The 15,049-nt window shown below is 42.5% G+C and overlaps 1 protein-coding gene across 1 annotated transcript in view; it reads left to right on the top strand.

The window, feature by feature from the left end:
• The first annotated feature begins 692 nt into the window (after positions 1-692).
• The window catches only part of cdh24b (cadherin 24, type 2b), a 183,809-nt gene continuing 169,452 nt past the window's right edge, over positions 693-15,049 (top strand). Inside the window, exon 1 of the mRNA XM_075483843.1 lies at positions 693-855. The gene's annotated coding sequence lies outside the window, so the exon portion shown is untranslated. The remainder of the gene's footprint in view (positions 856-15,049) is intronic.

The following is a 15,049-nucleotide window of genomic DNA, read 5'->3' as shown; positions in this document are numbered from 1 at the left end:
TGCAAAAATTGGACAGTTTTGCATACACAAACTAATGGCCCTGTGATATATCTTTAAATTAGGTTTGAGTAAGGATTAATGGATGTTTTGAAGTTAAAAGATATCCCTATGTGGAATACCAGTAATGGCAGTATGCACACTGTAAATACAGAGCAAAGAAAAAAAGTGTTACAGGCAACACATCATTGTGAAGGGCAGGTTCTGCTCTGACCATCACCTTATAGGCAACATCTTCTCTACTCTTCATCATCCCTGCTTTAGACTTTGATTAAAAAAAAATAAAAAATCACCAAAACCTGTATTAAACACGTGTATGCTACTTCATATAAGGACCAATTAGGAATTTAGTTACATCTTCTAAACCCCGACTATTGAGTATTTAAGCCTTTTTATAAAGTGGTATTTCGATGTTCGTCCATGATTAAAGACGTTGCGAAACCTAAAATACCAAGTAGATGTTTGCTAGATGATGATGATCCAGTTGGTGATCACGATGGTCATGCTGGTGGCGGCTGGTGAATATGAGCAATGATGGACACAGCAGGGCATCAGTGTTAATCACTTCGGAGAGGGAGCCGTGATGAAGAGCTCAAGAGAGGAAGAAGGCACACAGCCGTGGAAAGCGGAGGTGGGCGTTTAAGAGAAACGTGCCGGGAGATTTTCGAGACTCGTTTTCGTGTTGAAGACGAGAGTAGGACGGGAGCGAGAGCGCGCGCGAGAGAGAGAGAGGAGAGGAAGAGACGACCGATAACAGTGTTTGTCCTTCTTGGACTCAGATCTGTGAACGGCTGACGGGCAGCGCGAGCAACCGACGGAGAAACTTGAGACAATCACAGCGAGATGCCACACTTTTAGGTAATTTCTGCATGAATTTGTCTAAACCCAGATGATGCTGTTAGTATAAGAACGCATGGTTTCCTTTTTCTTTCTTTCTTTTTTGTTTCCTCAGTCAGACTGACGGAATATCAGACCTAGTTTCCTCTCGATGGATATTTGGGAATATTTGCGTGCCTGACTGCTCTTTGGCATCACTCCCTGACATCCACATGGGATCGAATATCAAATTGAAATTAAGGTTCGGGGCAGTACAATAAACTTAACTATCATTCTGTGGATCCCATGACATTTCCCCCCCAGTGAAATAGAGGCATGTGCTTAATTCTCATCAGGGACCGACTCCGTGCGCATCAGCGAGACTCCGACGTATCTGCGGGGTCTGTGTCGTTTTAAAAGTGTAGAATTGAAATTAAAGAATACAAATGTACCCTTCAGTCGTCATTAAAATAAACATAGCGGAGCCAGTTTCGCAATGGCCGACAGTGAAGATAGAGTCATATTTGGAAGTCCTTGTGGTAAAAGAGGCTGTCGACCTGTACGCTGGCGCGCAGTAATATGAGCTTATGTGGGGGAATTTAACCACCATAATAACTGTTTTATAGCCGACACTGATTGATTCCCTTATTGATCCGTTCTTTGACTCGACCACATTTGTCATCTGTGCTCGCCCCAGACCATGAGTTGAGAAGGGAGGGGGGGTGGGGGCACTTTTTGTGTAACTGGACAGGTGTAATATTTTGAAAAAATATGTATTTTTCTTTTACGCGTGTGAGGCTATTCCCAACAGACGGGCGCAGCGCCTGACAGACTGTCACATACGGAGCACCGACACCCCGGGGCAAACATTTTACCTTCGAGCGCGTCCGCACGTGCAAATTTGTCTGCGGTTCGGTGCGTCTTTAATGAGGTTTGTCGGCTTCAAAAACTCCGGCTTAATCGCGTTCATTCACTGAGCGCCCCTATAAGTCGCTGATAATAAGTACTTGGCTTCATTACCAGGGGTGATGCTCTTGTGCCTTTGCAAAATCCTCCTCTCCCTTCCCTGCGCGCAGATGTAATAATGTTTGCGTGAGACCCAAAGCATCCACTGCCCTACAGGGAAATACATTTGCTTGGATTTATGACCCGACTTATCCGGTTATATCGATTATTACAGTCAGCAGTGTACTATATTTTTTTGTGAGAGCAAGAAAAGGGGTTTTGCCATATCTATATGTAATTTATCGATGTTGTATCAAGCCCAGCCAGCCTTTGAGACAGTCATTTCTGCAGCTGAGGTCAATTCTCAAGTTGAAAATCGTTGCTCATATAGCTCCATGTTGATCACATAAAAAACATTATTATACACAAGTGTCTCCCACAGACACACACTGTGGCCCTGATGACCCTGAGCGACTATAATGGCTTTGATCAGTATGAGGCATGCTTATGCATGTGAAAAGCTTATAAATTAAACATCGCTGTGTGAACACTGAGGCTGTATTTGCTTATGTGTAAGTCCGTCTATGATTTTTCTGTAAATGTGTTGATTTCCTTGAACCAGTGGGGACTTCACGAGATTCTTCATTTAGTCATTTAGATGAAGTCGCAACCAGAAAGACACCCCTATTCTCATTCAGTGGAAAAACATGTGCCAGTCTGTGTGTTAGCATTCAGTTAATAGCTGTTCACACCGTGTTTACTCAGATGGGGATTAGAGAGCAAAAGGGAGCTGCAAAGAAGGGCATTGGATGAGGATGGAGAGGGGAGTTTAGGACACAGGAAGGGGTGTGTGTGTATGCGTGTGTGTGTGTGTATCCCCCATACACACACACAGAACAAGGGGGGGGGGGGGGGGGGGGGTGTTGGTAAAGATGGAAGAAAAGGGGGAGTAGGTGGTGGTTGTAAACAGACAGGTTGCACTGAGTCACTGACTTATGTTGGCGATAAAACTGCCTGGAGAATAGAAACTGGAATGAGAAGTGCTGTTGTTGTGACAAGAGAGAAAAACACCCAAGTCCCATTAGCGTGGATTATTGGCTGTTTTGGCTGGCCGTGTGGAAGTGCTTCAGGATAGATGGTCTTCCACTGAAAAAGAAAAGAGGAAGAAACAACAATGGCAGAAAGAGACAGAGAAGGAAGGACATGCTGGATGAAAGGCGTTTGTCTTTGGAAGTTCAGAGGAGCAACTGCAGAGTTGAGGGTGCACTTGGGAAACGAAATTTGAATGCACGTCTTGAATTAGGTTTTTCTTGAACTGCCTTCGCCTGCCCATCTTCCACAACCTTGTTTCCTCTCTTGCCTGAGGTGGCTTTTAATGCTTTGCCACGATGACAGATTTCTCACTAATATAGTGCCAGAGACTACACTGGCTCTGTTCCTTTGATGACTCAACCAAAGTCTATCAAAAATCTGCCCACAAAGATGTTACAGATGTGTCCAATCACGCTGATGTCCAATCTATGAAGGGAAAGCCTCACATGCAACCCACACGGGGGACATGGTGAATGATCAGTGCATCCTCCATTTTCTTTTGATTCCCTCCTAATGCGAATGAGAGAACCCCCAAGATGAGCATCCATTGGGACTCTTTTTCTTTTGTGGCAGTGTGTGTGCGTGACAGTTTACAGCCGCGTGCCATTCATCAGCTGACAATTCAATGAAATGAATCAGACAACATGGCCTCCTAGGGATCTTCGAGAAGAACAAGGAAATTACTGCTTAGTGCTCAACACATGAACATTCCCTAGAGCCTTCATGCACATAGATAATGCAGTGGCTGAATTCCCAGTGTGACTGTTTGTAACAGGAAAAGAAACAAGGAGCTTCCAGGATCTTATGTTGCCTCAGATCCTTCTTTTGCTCCCCTCATCCTGATTTTCAGTCATGGGGGAAATGGAATGAGCTGCACAAAACCTTCAGCAGAGTACTTTTCAGTCACCTGAAGGGGGAGTTAGAAGGACTATGACTCTGCATGGTTTTGCCATGCCTCAGAGCTGGATCTCAACTATATCATCTCCAATCACCTACTCAAGGCAACTGACTGACGAGCTATTTTTCACCCACACTTGGCGCTTCTTTTATAATCCGGATTGATGTGGAGGATGATGTACGATACCCTCGCTCAGTTTCCTTTGATGGTGATCATGCATCAAAGGAGGGGAAGACACTTCATTGCTGATGCAGACTTTTTAAAAAAAAAGGGAAAATCGCCAGTGGTTTCACAGCACGCTCTCAGGAAGTGTGCGAATTAGCTGGAACATCCTTCACGCTTTTCTACATCATTCTTGAATATTGTACTATGCCTCCAGCGTCCCAAGACAAAAGTGAGAGCAGGACATTCTGACCCCTGCCAGCCTCTCCCTGGTGGTCAGGGAGTGGGACAGTCATTTAGAGGAAAAGGCTATGTCTGGCGGCGCAGTGTTTTTCCTCTGTGGAAGCCTGTGGGATGGTGCTGCAGACTCTGTCACGGTCTGATTCTCACAGACCAACAACGCTGTTAACTTGTATGCATGTCACACTGCAGGCCTGTGCGGAAGCTGTGCATTCATATATTCAACCACATATTCGTTGCACTTTATCTTGAAATCATGGTCCTAAAACTGGCAGAAATGTACGAACATGCACATTCTTGTACAATGTTGTGATCTTCCTCAATTTTCCCCCCTTTGAACATGCACTCTTTCTGCAACCAGCAGGGGGTCTGCGTCACTGCCTGGGTGGACTGAATCTTTGAGCGAGATTGGTAGAGGCAAGTCCCAGCTCGGTGGTGGATAGCTGTTTGGATGGGTGGGATGAAGGACGACTCCAGTGGAAAAAAGTACAGCAGCTCGCTCCAGTGGAGACATTATAATACAGAAAGACAGGAGGCTGCCCCAGGCTGAGTGTGTTGGCGGTTTTGTGTGAATGTGTGTGTTCTGTGTATTAACATTTATACCCCTCTGTGTAGAATTGAGAAAGAGAGAGGGCACAGGAGTCACACATTGACAAAACGAGAAAGCTTATATGACTGTTGGTTGTGTGTGTGTTGGTTCGAGGTTTGCCTCCACTGGCTGAAGTATTCGAGTGGTGAGCGGGAAAAAAACAACACATTTTCTCTTGTTATTTGTGATGGAAAATTGAATTTGAGCCAGGGATTTAGTGCTGAATAATACTCATAATCATTTTTTCACTTTATTTCTAAAATCTTACTGGAGAAGATGTCCATGGTTTCATGCAGGTGCACAGTATAAGTATCCAAGGAAGAGGACTGTGTTCGTGCAGCCCCCAGAGTCCTAAAAGTTGAATGAAATCAACAGACACAATGAATTTAGAGTTTTGGGGGTTGGGATTTCCTTTCTCTGGAGTTATTCATTTATTAGTCCAAGTTGTCCTCTGTTATGCCTGCACTTGGGTGCATATGGCTGGGTTTTTATGTTTCATTAGAGTTTGGTGGGTGGTTCACATGGCAGTTGTTGATGGCTGACCACGGGCTGTGCTAAGAAAAATGCTGATTTCAGTCTCTAACCTTTTATTTAAAATTCAGCTCTGTGTCCATAATAAAGAATTGCATCCATAATAAGTGAGCCTTTTCTAAAATCTAACTGAATCACATCTGATGATAAAGTTCTCCAGATTCCTGGAGAGGGCTTTTTGTACAAATAGAACATGAAAATGAAAGAGAAAATTAGCTGCAGCTCTTTTCTGTGTCACACTTTTGTTACAGCTGGATACACAGAAACCAGTGTTGCATGTTGAGCTCTCAGGATAGCTCCATGAGACTTTGGTTCTTGCTTGATTTGTTTCCATTGTTTGACAAAACCAGTTGTATTGGAACAATATTTTGCTTTTGACTAACTGATTTGAATCAGAATCATTTGATATTTAGGGTGAAAAGACTCTTGCATATACACCTATCTCAGGTGGGCACAAACGAGCTAAAATGCACATTGCTGTGAGCTCGGTTTCCTGACAGTGTGAAGAGCTAGAACAAAGACAACAAGTCACCCTGTGTTTGTGCGCTGTGCGCCTCTGTTCACATTGCGTGTAAACCCACCTTTTATATAAATTTCACCTGTGCAGAATCTGATTATTCTGAGAGTAATTGGCCAATGAAGCTGAAACTGGAAATATCATGTCACCAGCTGTTTAATCAGTGCAGCATTAGCTGATAGATGTTAGCTTGCGCGGAAAGTATAGGCAGCTTCTAAAAGAGGAAAAAAATCAAGCCTCCTGCTAATTAGAAAATAGTCTTGCAGACATGTTGGGATTGCAGACATATTGGGAGCCCCTTATTGGCATAACAGTAGGCTACGCTATTTCTTAAACCACAATTATCAGTTGACAGCTTCAGTCATTAGTAGCAACTCAAATCACAACAAAGCTTTATCTTGCTCTAATTTGACCTTAAATGCTATATTGATATATAAATATGATGTATATTAATGACAACATTTGTACCAGTTAGCACTTGCAGATCTTTTAATTACTTTCTACTGCCTTAGGAAAGCAGCAAAAGTCAGGGTCTTACTTTAATGTTAGAAAAAAAAGGAATTTTTTTTTTTTGCACCCTGCCCTACAAGAGCTCGCTCAAAACCCAGCTCACAAGAAGTCATGAGTCATGGTGGTGAGAGGGCAAAAGGTGCACAAGTGAGAAACAGATCAAAGAACAGGCATATCAGTCACCCAGGACAGCTTGCATTACTTCCATATACAAGGATAATGACGCTGGAATCCATGAGGAGGGTCAAATCTCACTGAGCTGTTCTGAAATGAAGGAGGCTACAATTAGAGCCTCTGCACATAGTTTCTGAAATCACAGTATTGAACGCTGAATTAGATTTTCTCAATTTAGACCTCACTCATTGATGTGATTAATTTTAAACATGATGGAATAGGAGGTTTCAATTTTACAGCTTTCACTGGATTTCCATTTACTTGTCCTTATTCCTCAATTCTTCAGCACATATGAAATTGAAAGCAATGACTGTCGCTACTTAAATAATTGCCCCATGGTTTAACACAATTTAGAAAGACTTTAATAATCTCTGCAACAAAAGGTGCCAATGACTGTAACCGGTGCTTTGGAATTAAATTGATCATTCTCAGAAAATGAACAATTTTTCCGTGCAATTGCTTTAGTCTCAGAACTGTTTACACAGAAGGTAGCTCATCTTTTTTTTTGTGTGTTTAGTCACTTTGGTGTTTTGGCTCATCTTTATCAAGGCTGCCAAAAAATTCAGGTCAAAAGCGGTGCGCGCCCCAGGTAAGAGTGACTGCGTAGGTGCTCGGGCTGGTGATAATGTGCATCTGCTCGCCTGTGTGTATCACGTCAGCTGCAGATGTGTGTGTGTGCATCTGTGTGAATGGGGGCCATGACAAAGGGAAACCTACAGCATTAGCTGCCACCCCTGACATGGAAGTCCTGTAGGAATTTAGTAAATCCTATTGTAAATTTGCCTTCTCCATGAAGATAATTGGCTTATTCCTGTGTTAAATAGCCGGTCCTGCAGGACACTGGCTGGGCTTAGAATGCTCCGTGTAGACAGTGTGTCTGTTCCTCTGCTTCTTTGGGACTTAGAGGCACATTACATACTGAATTACTGTATGACAATGATGAACTGATAGCAGCGGTGCTCAGCTCTGAGCTCCTGTGCAGACTGATGCACAGAAGAGCCTTTAAGGGCACTTGCTTGATTCCCAAAGGTTGCTCCTCTCAGATACAAGCCTATATGGCTCTTTCTTCTTGATGTAAGAGAAGTATTTTCACAGACAGGCTAGTTTAGGAACAATCTGCACATCCAAGACTTCAGAGCTGCATTTTCCATGCCCCGTAATGCTCTCAATTACTGTTTTTCATGCTCGAGTCTACACAACAGTTTCAGGCTTCTGCTGAACTTGGAAGCGGAGAAGGTATTGCTGTAGCCTTTACTAAATCATTATCCACACATCAAACACCATCTGGGTTTCTCTCTGAAACTCAGAAGAATCATTCCTCAGCAGGATTGCTCCCCGAGGAGACACAACAGATACATTTGTGTGTGTGCTAACATACAGATGGTTGTACATGTGGCTCTTTTTACATGTGTTTTAATCCCGAAGTAGCTTAGTAACCACACTTGAAGCGGCTGCCTCTTGTTTCTTGGCCTCTGGGCAACTGCAGACCCCAGCTGATCCGGCAGCTCCAAAAAAAGGGAGGAAAGCACCAAAATGCTCAAACCATAAAATGAGAGATTCAGAGATGGATGAATTGTCAGCGGATGTGCAGCTGCTTGTATTTGTGCGCGTTTGTGTATGTGTGTGTGTGTTTGAGAGAGAAGCTAGAGTTCTAGCATGCATAATTCTGGGACATGACCGAAAACTGTCTAGTTAGAGTGCATCAGGAAATGGATGAAAGGGAGAATTCCCTGCACGTGGTGGGAGGAGGAAGACGGCGCTCCAAAAGCTTCATCTGTGTGTGTCCTGACGACTGCTCAGTTGAACAAAGACAGCTGAGAGACAGCTACTACGATACATTGTCAAACCAGTGCTCCGTCTCTGCGAAAACATGCCGGACCTGCTGTGAACTGAAATGGTTTGAAAGCATCTCTTTAGAGCTTTAACTGATGATATTGAGCAGATGAAATGGCAGCACCTCAGGGAGGTGTTTTGAAACCAAAAATACGGAGGCAAAAGAACCGGTCGTGCTTATCTCGGTGTCAAATTACATCGATAAGTACCATCTTCTGTTTACATGCGATGTCTGTCATGTTTTGCGTGAGAGCGAACAGCGCTTCTTTCTAACTCTGAATCAGATCTCTCTGCTGTCCAAGTGTGTGTGCATCTGTGCATTTTCAGGCCTCTCTAAAATCGTGAGGGGCGACCCGCGGGGCACGAGGTTCATCAGTAGCGTAATTAATGTAGTGCAGTTCAGTTGTCATGCATGATATTTCAGTGCTGCAATCTACTTGAGAAGGCTTTTTGATGAATGGCCAATTAGAGGGAGACTCCTCATGCCTGGTGGGTGACTGATCTCTTTTTAATGGCGCTCCTGTTTCTTTGATAAAACACAAAATGAATCATCGATACCCTGGCCTCGAGGAGCACTGAGCTCAGAATGTAATTGTAATTGGGTGTGTAGTGGCCGTTTGGGGTTGAGGCTATGCCAGCGTGTGCATGTGAGAGCGTGTGAGAGCACTTTTGTTGTAATGGTGGCCAGTCCGAGCCATTCTCTGATGCGCATGGCTGCTTTTCTGAAGCATTATATACAATTCAGTTGTTATGTTTCATCATAGTTATTCCTGTATCTACGTTATCTTCTTTGATTTATTAGAGGCCCATTTCAGCCATTTTGGATGAGCATTGCAGGCCAACTGAATGTGCGAACAGAATAAACACAATCAAGTGTTATGTTCACAGATTTTTTTTTTGTGTGTGATTGGTATTTAAGCCCACTTTAATTAGGCGTGGAAAGTTTCTTTCCTGAAAAATAATCCATGCTCAAGCTGCTTTTCTGTGTTTCTGAGGCGTTAATCAAAAAGCCTTACTTGATATGCATAATTAATGCAGAGGAAATAAAAACAGGGGAGTGGAAAACAGCACTACATATTCAAAGAAGTCTAAAGTCACTTTTCTTCTTTAGTTGCCAGTTCTTCGATGGCTGAGATGTGTTTGCTGTTGCTCAGAAGGGGCTGTAATGGCAGCGGAGAGGGGGGGTTTGAACTGAAGCTGTGAATCCACACTGTGTGACAATTTGAGCAAGCAGCGAGCATCTTTAACCACAGAGCCCACCAGGAGCTATTGGCCCACCCAACGGGCAGCAAAAATCTTGCTTTTTTTTTTTTTCTGCAGTAAGTCTTAGCTGCTGGAGATTTTTTCGCTTTCACAAACAAACAGGGGAGCTTCAGAATGAGGTTATTAGTGCTTTTAAAATGTCAATGTCTCCCCTGCAGGGGTTCCAGTATTAGGGCAATAATCTTATAAATCTCTGCATGAAACTGCAGGGATGTGTCTCTTGTACTTGTCTGCCTTTAAATGGCACATGTGCTCCATGTGTACTACCCTCAGCCTCCCCCCTTCAGCTCCGCCGCACAATGTGACACAGCCTCCAACTGAAATTGCTAAGCAGACCTTTCACATTTGGTCACAATAGAAGCTTGCTCTACAGGCAGGCACTTGGTGAGATACAGAGGGAGTCTTATTTTGTGGATTTATACTTCATAAACATCATTATCATCTCCCCGACCTTGGGTTGCTGTTCTGTTCAGCGCTGACCCCAATTTTGTCAGGAACCCTGAATTGTGATGCGTCTGGTCTCTGGGGCAAATGTGTGATCGAGTCAACAAAAAAGGACTTTTTTTTTTTTCAAGAGGGGATTGTGTGCTATGATGGCAGATAAATTATGTGTGTCTGGAAGCGGGTGTGTGTCTACGTGCATGCGCTGACTCAGTAATCTTTCTAGCCCGCTGCCCGGAACCGTCAGCATCTTTACCCCCCCTAAACAAAGTTTTCTAACTGTGCCTCTGCCAGATCTGTGCAGTGTAGAACATTAGTGTAACAGCCCACACTCTTAGACTACAGATTTGTTCTTGAGTGCGCGCCAAACGGCCTCTATATTTTATGAGCCTTCTCTCCACTAACATACCGTCTTGAGACTAATTATCATGGTCGCACTCAAACACAAAGCTCGTTTATTATTGCATTGACATCACATTTGTTTTGGCATGGCCTACATGGCAGGGATTTCACACCGGTGCAGTGGCGGAGCCATGCTTTTGAACTTGACGGAGCATGCTTCAGATGGAGAATCTGTTCCACCGTGCGTCAAACATGGTGTTGGGCTGAAAGGTTGCTTGTTTCTTTTTTTTTTTTTTTTGTACAGTTTTGTCATTCGTCCCTTTACAAGTAGACTGTAAATTTTCTCTTTTTTTATTCATTTGTGAGCTGCTCACTGGGGAGCCGTGCTCAGTTCTTGGGAAGCAATTTTCCTCTCTCGGTCCTGCCCTAGAAATGCCTTCATACTTTTTATTATCATATTACTTCCCCCCCAGCATATTGTATCTGTACACTGATTCAAGCTATTTTTACTCATACTGCAAGACTATTAATAAAAGCCTGAGTAATGTTGGTCTGAAAAGTGGAAATGGAGCATGAAAGAGGAGTTGAAAATTTAAAAGACTTTTTAGTAACTGATTTATAATAGATTGTTTAATGATCTAAAGCTGCTGTGTGGAAATAATTAAAAGACAACCCCTTGTATTGTGTAGAAGAAATCTCAAAATATCTCATTGTTCAGGATTACATAACTGACCCTGGGGTCATATTTTCTATACATGTCTTAACTGCCACATTTATATAGTATGTCAGATGATTCCAAAGTCAGAAGAGAACCAGATTGTCTTCCAGCATGCACTTGGCAGAGGGAGCTAAACATCTTATGCAGCTTGAGAACAGAGACGGACCAGCTCAGATAGACACATACATCAGCTCACACGACAAATGGAAAATGCTTTCAAAGGGTTCTTTAGGAATTTCAGATTTACTGTATAGAAATGAATTTTTTTACGTGATAAAACAGGGCACCACATTTTTCCTGCTTTCCTGAAAATTGTAGACTCACATATCACTTTAGAATTATTGTCACCTGCTGGAATTAAACAAGCAGCTCTCTCCAAAGTACAGCACGACCAAGTACATTTCTTTTTGATATTAGGAAAACAGAAAATTTGTGCAGAGATCGATTGAAACATGTGCAAACATAAATGGAAATGAAGTGTACAAGGCAAAAATGGAGTTCATAAAATTTTAAGAATCTTGAAAGTCAATATTTGGTCTGAGCTCCTTTATTCTCCAACTCAGCCTGAACGCTCTTAGACAAGCTTTCTGTCATTTCTTTAAGTCGTCTTCAGGAATAGTTCTCCAGGCTTCTTGAAGGACATTCCAAAGCTCTTCTTTGGATGTTGGCTGCCTTTTGTTCCCTTCTCTGTCAACATGATCCCACACTGCTTCAATAATGTTGAGGTCCGGGCTCTGGGGAGGATTCATCTCTCCATAAGACCTGTTGCCAAGGATTTTCAGTCCACTTCTTGTGTCATCTGGCACAGCTCAGCCTTTTCTCCCTGTTCCCCTTCCATTTTTTGTGGATGCAACTAGTAATTTGTAGACACAACACTGGCTCCCCCATGAGTTGTGGGTGTTTGTTGCGCTTGAATGATTAAAAGGTCACTGATCTGATAAACCAAAAAAAACAGCTAATTTGTACAATGGTCATGTACAAGGGCTTACCTAAAAATAAAGGGAAAAACAGCCAGTGCCCAAGCAAAAACCTTGAAATACCTTCAGAAAGACTGGAGAACTATGGCTCAAGACCACTTTAAAGGGATAGTTCGCCTCTTTTGACATGAAGCTGTATGACATCCAATACTAGCAATATCGTTTATGAACATTTTCTTACCCCCCAATGCATGCTGTGAGCCGAGTTCCAGCCTGTTTTGAGAAGCAAAACGCTTTATTTTTGTGGCCCTAGCCAACTAGCCGGACTACCTTCGTCAACGCCAAAACGAGGCTGGACCTCGGCTCACAGCAGGCAGCAGGGTTTAAGAAAATGTTCATAAACGATATTGCTAATATGGGATGTCATACAGCTTCATGTCAAAAGAGGCAAACTATCCCTTTAAGGAATGACAAGAAAGTCTGACTGCTTGAAAACAAAATATGAAAAATGAGAGTTCAGGACTTTTGCTCGTACTGTCCACCTTATGCTCTTACCATGCACTGAGCTTTTGTTCAGCCTATGTCAGTTTTAGTTCAGAATAGTTAATCTCACTATGACGAAACTTCAAACATTGTTGTCAAAAACTGTTGGAATTTGAACTTTGGGAACTGTATAAAACTTCTACTTTGAGATAACGGCCGGACCTACCATACATTAAAAATGAATCGAAAAATTATTTTCTAACCCCTAAATGGGAAATAGTTTTTCAGCAGCATAAAGAAACAAAACTGTTATTGGTCATTTGTCATCTTTAAGAAAAAAGTCATTGTGTTGACTATCTCCTCTGGTCAGGAATGACATCCAATCATGTTCATTATAGCCATGGAGCTGAAGGAGTCTCTGCCCCAAGGCAGCTTTTATCAGTTTGTTCAGTGTCTTAAAGGGGAACTGCGGTATTTTCAACATTAAGCCTCTTTTCTAAGTCGTCTGCAATGTTTTAGAACCCCCCTCACCGCTTTTTTGATGTTTACTGCTGTCTCCGGTATTTGCCTAATTTTGATTCTTCTCAACCTGCTTCAGAATGGCAAGTCATGCGCATGTCCAAAAAGGTCCATAAAAGCACAATAAACGTCCGTTTTCAAAATCATCAACTCACCGGAGTGGTTACTGGTGTGCACTGGTAATCCATATCAAATTTTGTTGCGAAAAGTTGCTTCTGTCGTGTTTTATTTGGCAGCTCGTTCATGCTCGCACTATTTTCTTAGCGGTGGCGGAGTAATATCAACGAACATCCAGTACAAAATGTCAAATAAAACACGACAGAAGCAACTTTTCGCAACGAAATTTGATATGGATTACCAGTGCACACCAGTAACCACTCCGGTGAGTTGATGATTTTGAAAACGGACGTTTATGGTGCTTTTATGGACCTTTTAGGACATGCAAATGATTTGCCGTTCTGAAGCAGGTTGAGATGAATCAAAATTAGGCAAATACCGGAGACAGCAGTAAACATCAAAAAAGCGGTGAGGGGGGTTCTAAAACATTGCAGACGACTCATAAATGAGGCTTAATGTTGAAAATACCGCAGTTCTCCTTTAATAAAACTTAATGTTCTCGCACTGACTACATTGGTATACCTTATTTCATATTGTGTGGTAGGTTTGAAAATAAATGTGAGCCAGCCAGTCAACATCACCAGTTAGCATAACATATCCTCTGTGATGTCAATAAGGGACGAAGCTACAAATGATTTCCTTATCCTCAATAAGTGGAGCCCGTACCAGAGGTGTCCATTCGGCGGAGTTCTGCAACCACACTCCTCTAAAAAAGCCTGATGCTGTGGTACAAAACAGTTGCCTATATTTCAAACTCAATGCCACACCACCTGATTTAATACTGAGTAAACACTCACAGATCTATTTCTGTCAGCAGAGTTATCACCACGCACTGAAGATGCTTGGGTTGGAGTTGAAGAGACATCCAAATTTCTACCGGCATTACCTTTTTTCCCCTGTAAGATCTGTACAGAGCCAGCACTTTTCAATATTACCCCAGTTTTCCTGTGGCTCCCCTCTGTTTAAAACCATGAGTGACACATAATTTAAAAGCCGTCAGCAAACATGAATTTCAGTACAAAGCTGCAGGAACAGATTGTTCCTATAGCTGCTTGACGTCTCTCCTCATCCAGGAATAAATAAATCATAGGTTTATCCAAACATGATAATTGCACGTCATCATACGCTCGTTGGCTGTTTGTTTCCCTGTTGCCAGTCGTTTGTGTGTGTCAAGGGCTTTTGTGTGGTGTGGTAGCATGTCCAAGTGTTCGTGTCATCTACGATCACATGCTGCGATGATGACTACACTGCCAATCGAGAGCTGACTCCCACAAACTGACTCATAAATTTTAAGACTATTTATGTTTTAACGCCTTTCAGTTTGAAATATTCCATTCTCACGAGGACAGTTGAAAGATAATTTATCGCACAAATATGATTGGCCCCGTACGCTGGATGCCAATGTACTAGATAAGTTCTCCTCTTCTACTTCTTGACAGTGCTTGACGTGTCTTAGGTGTGCCAGGGTGTTTTGGCTTACTGTGTTCTCTCAACCACATAGGCACTTATATACTGTGTTCTTCTTTTGCTGCAATCTCTTGGTATGCATGTGCTTCGATATGCTGTAACATGCAACATGGTAAATGTCAGTAATGACGAAAACGGTGTAAAATGAGATATTCCTCTTATCTTTTAGTGTATACACATGCAGTCACATCAAATAAAGAGAGTACAGCCTCTTTTAAATCCTAAGGTTTGTTATATCCTTGCATAATTAAAAATAATCTGGTCTATTGAATTATGTAAATGCAACTTCAGGTAAACACGACATTACAACTTCTCATTCTTTATTGAACATTGTAAGCGATGTGTGACACGCAGTCACACATTGGGCAGCAGTAACTTGTAGTTGCTGTAAGTAATTCTCTTCTATTTGACTTTATCAGACTCTCGCATCGCTCTTCTTTACAACGTTCAGAGGTTTGCAGTCATTTGTTTATGCTCA

This window comes from Odontesthes bonariensis, chromosome 14 (assembly GCF_027942865.1).
Source record: "Odontesthes bonariensis isolate fOdoBon6 chromosome 14, fOdoBon6.hap1, whole genome shotgun sequence".
Taxonomy (NCBI): Eukaryota; Metazoa; Chordata; class Actinopteri; order Atheriniformes; family Atherinopsidae; genus Odontesthes; species Odontesthes bonariensis.
Note: the sequence above shows the minus strand (reverse complement) of the source record. Positions and strands in the feature narration are given on the sequence as shown.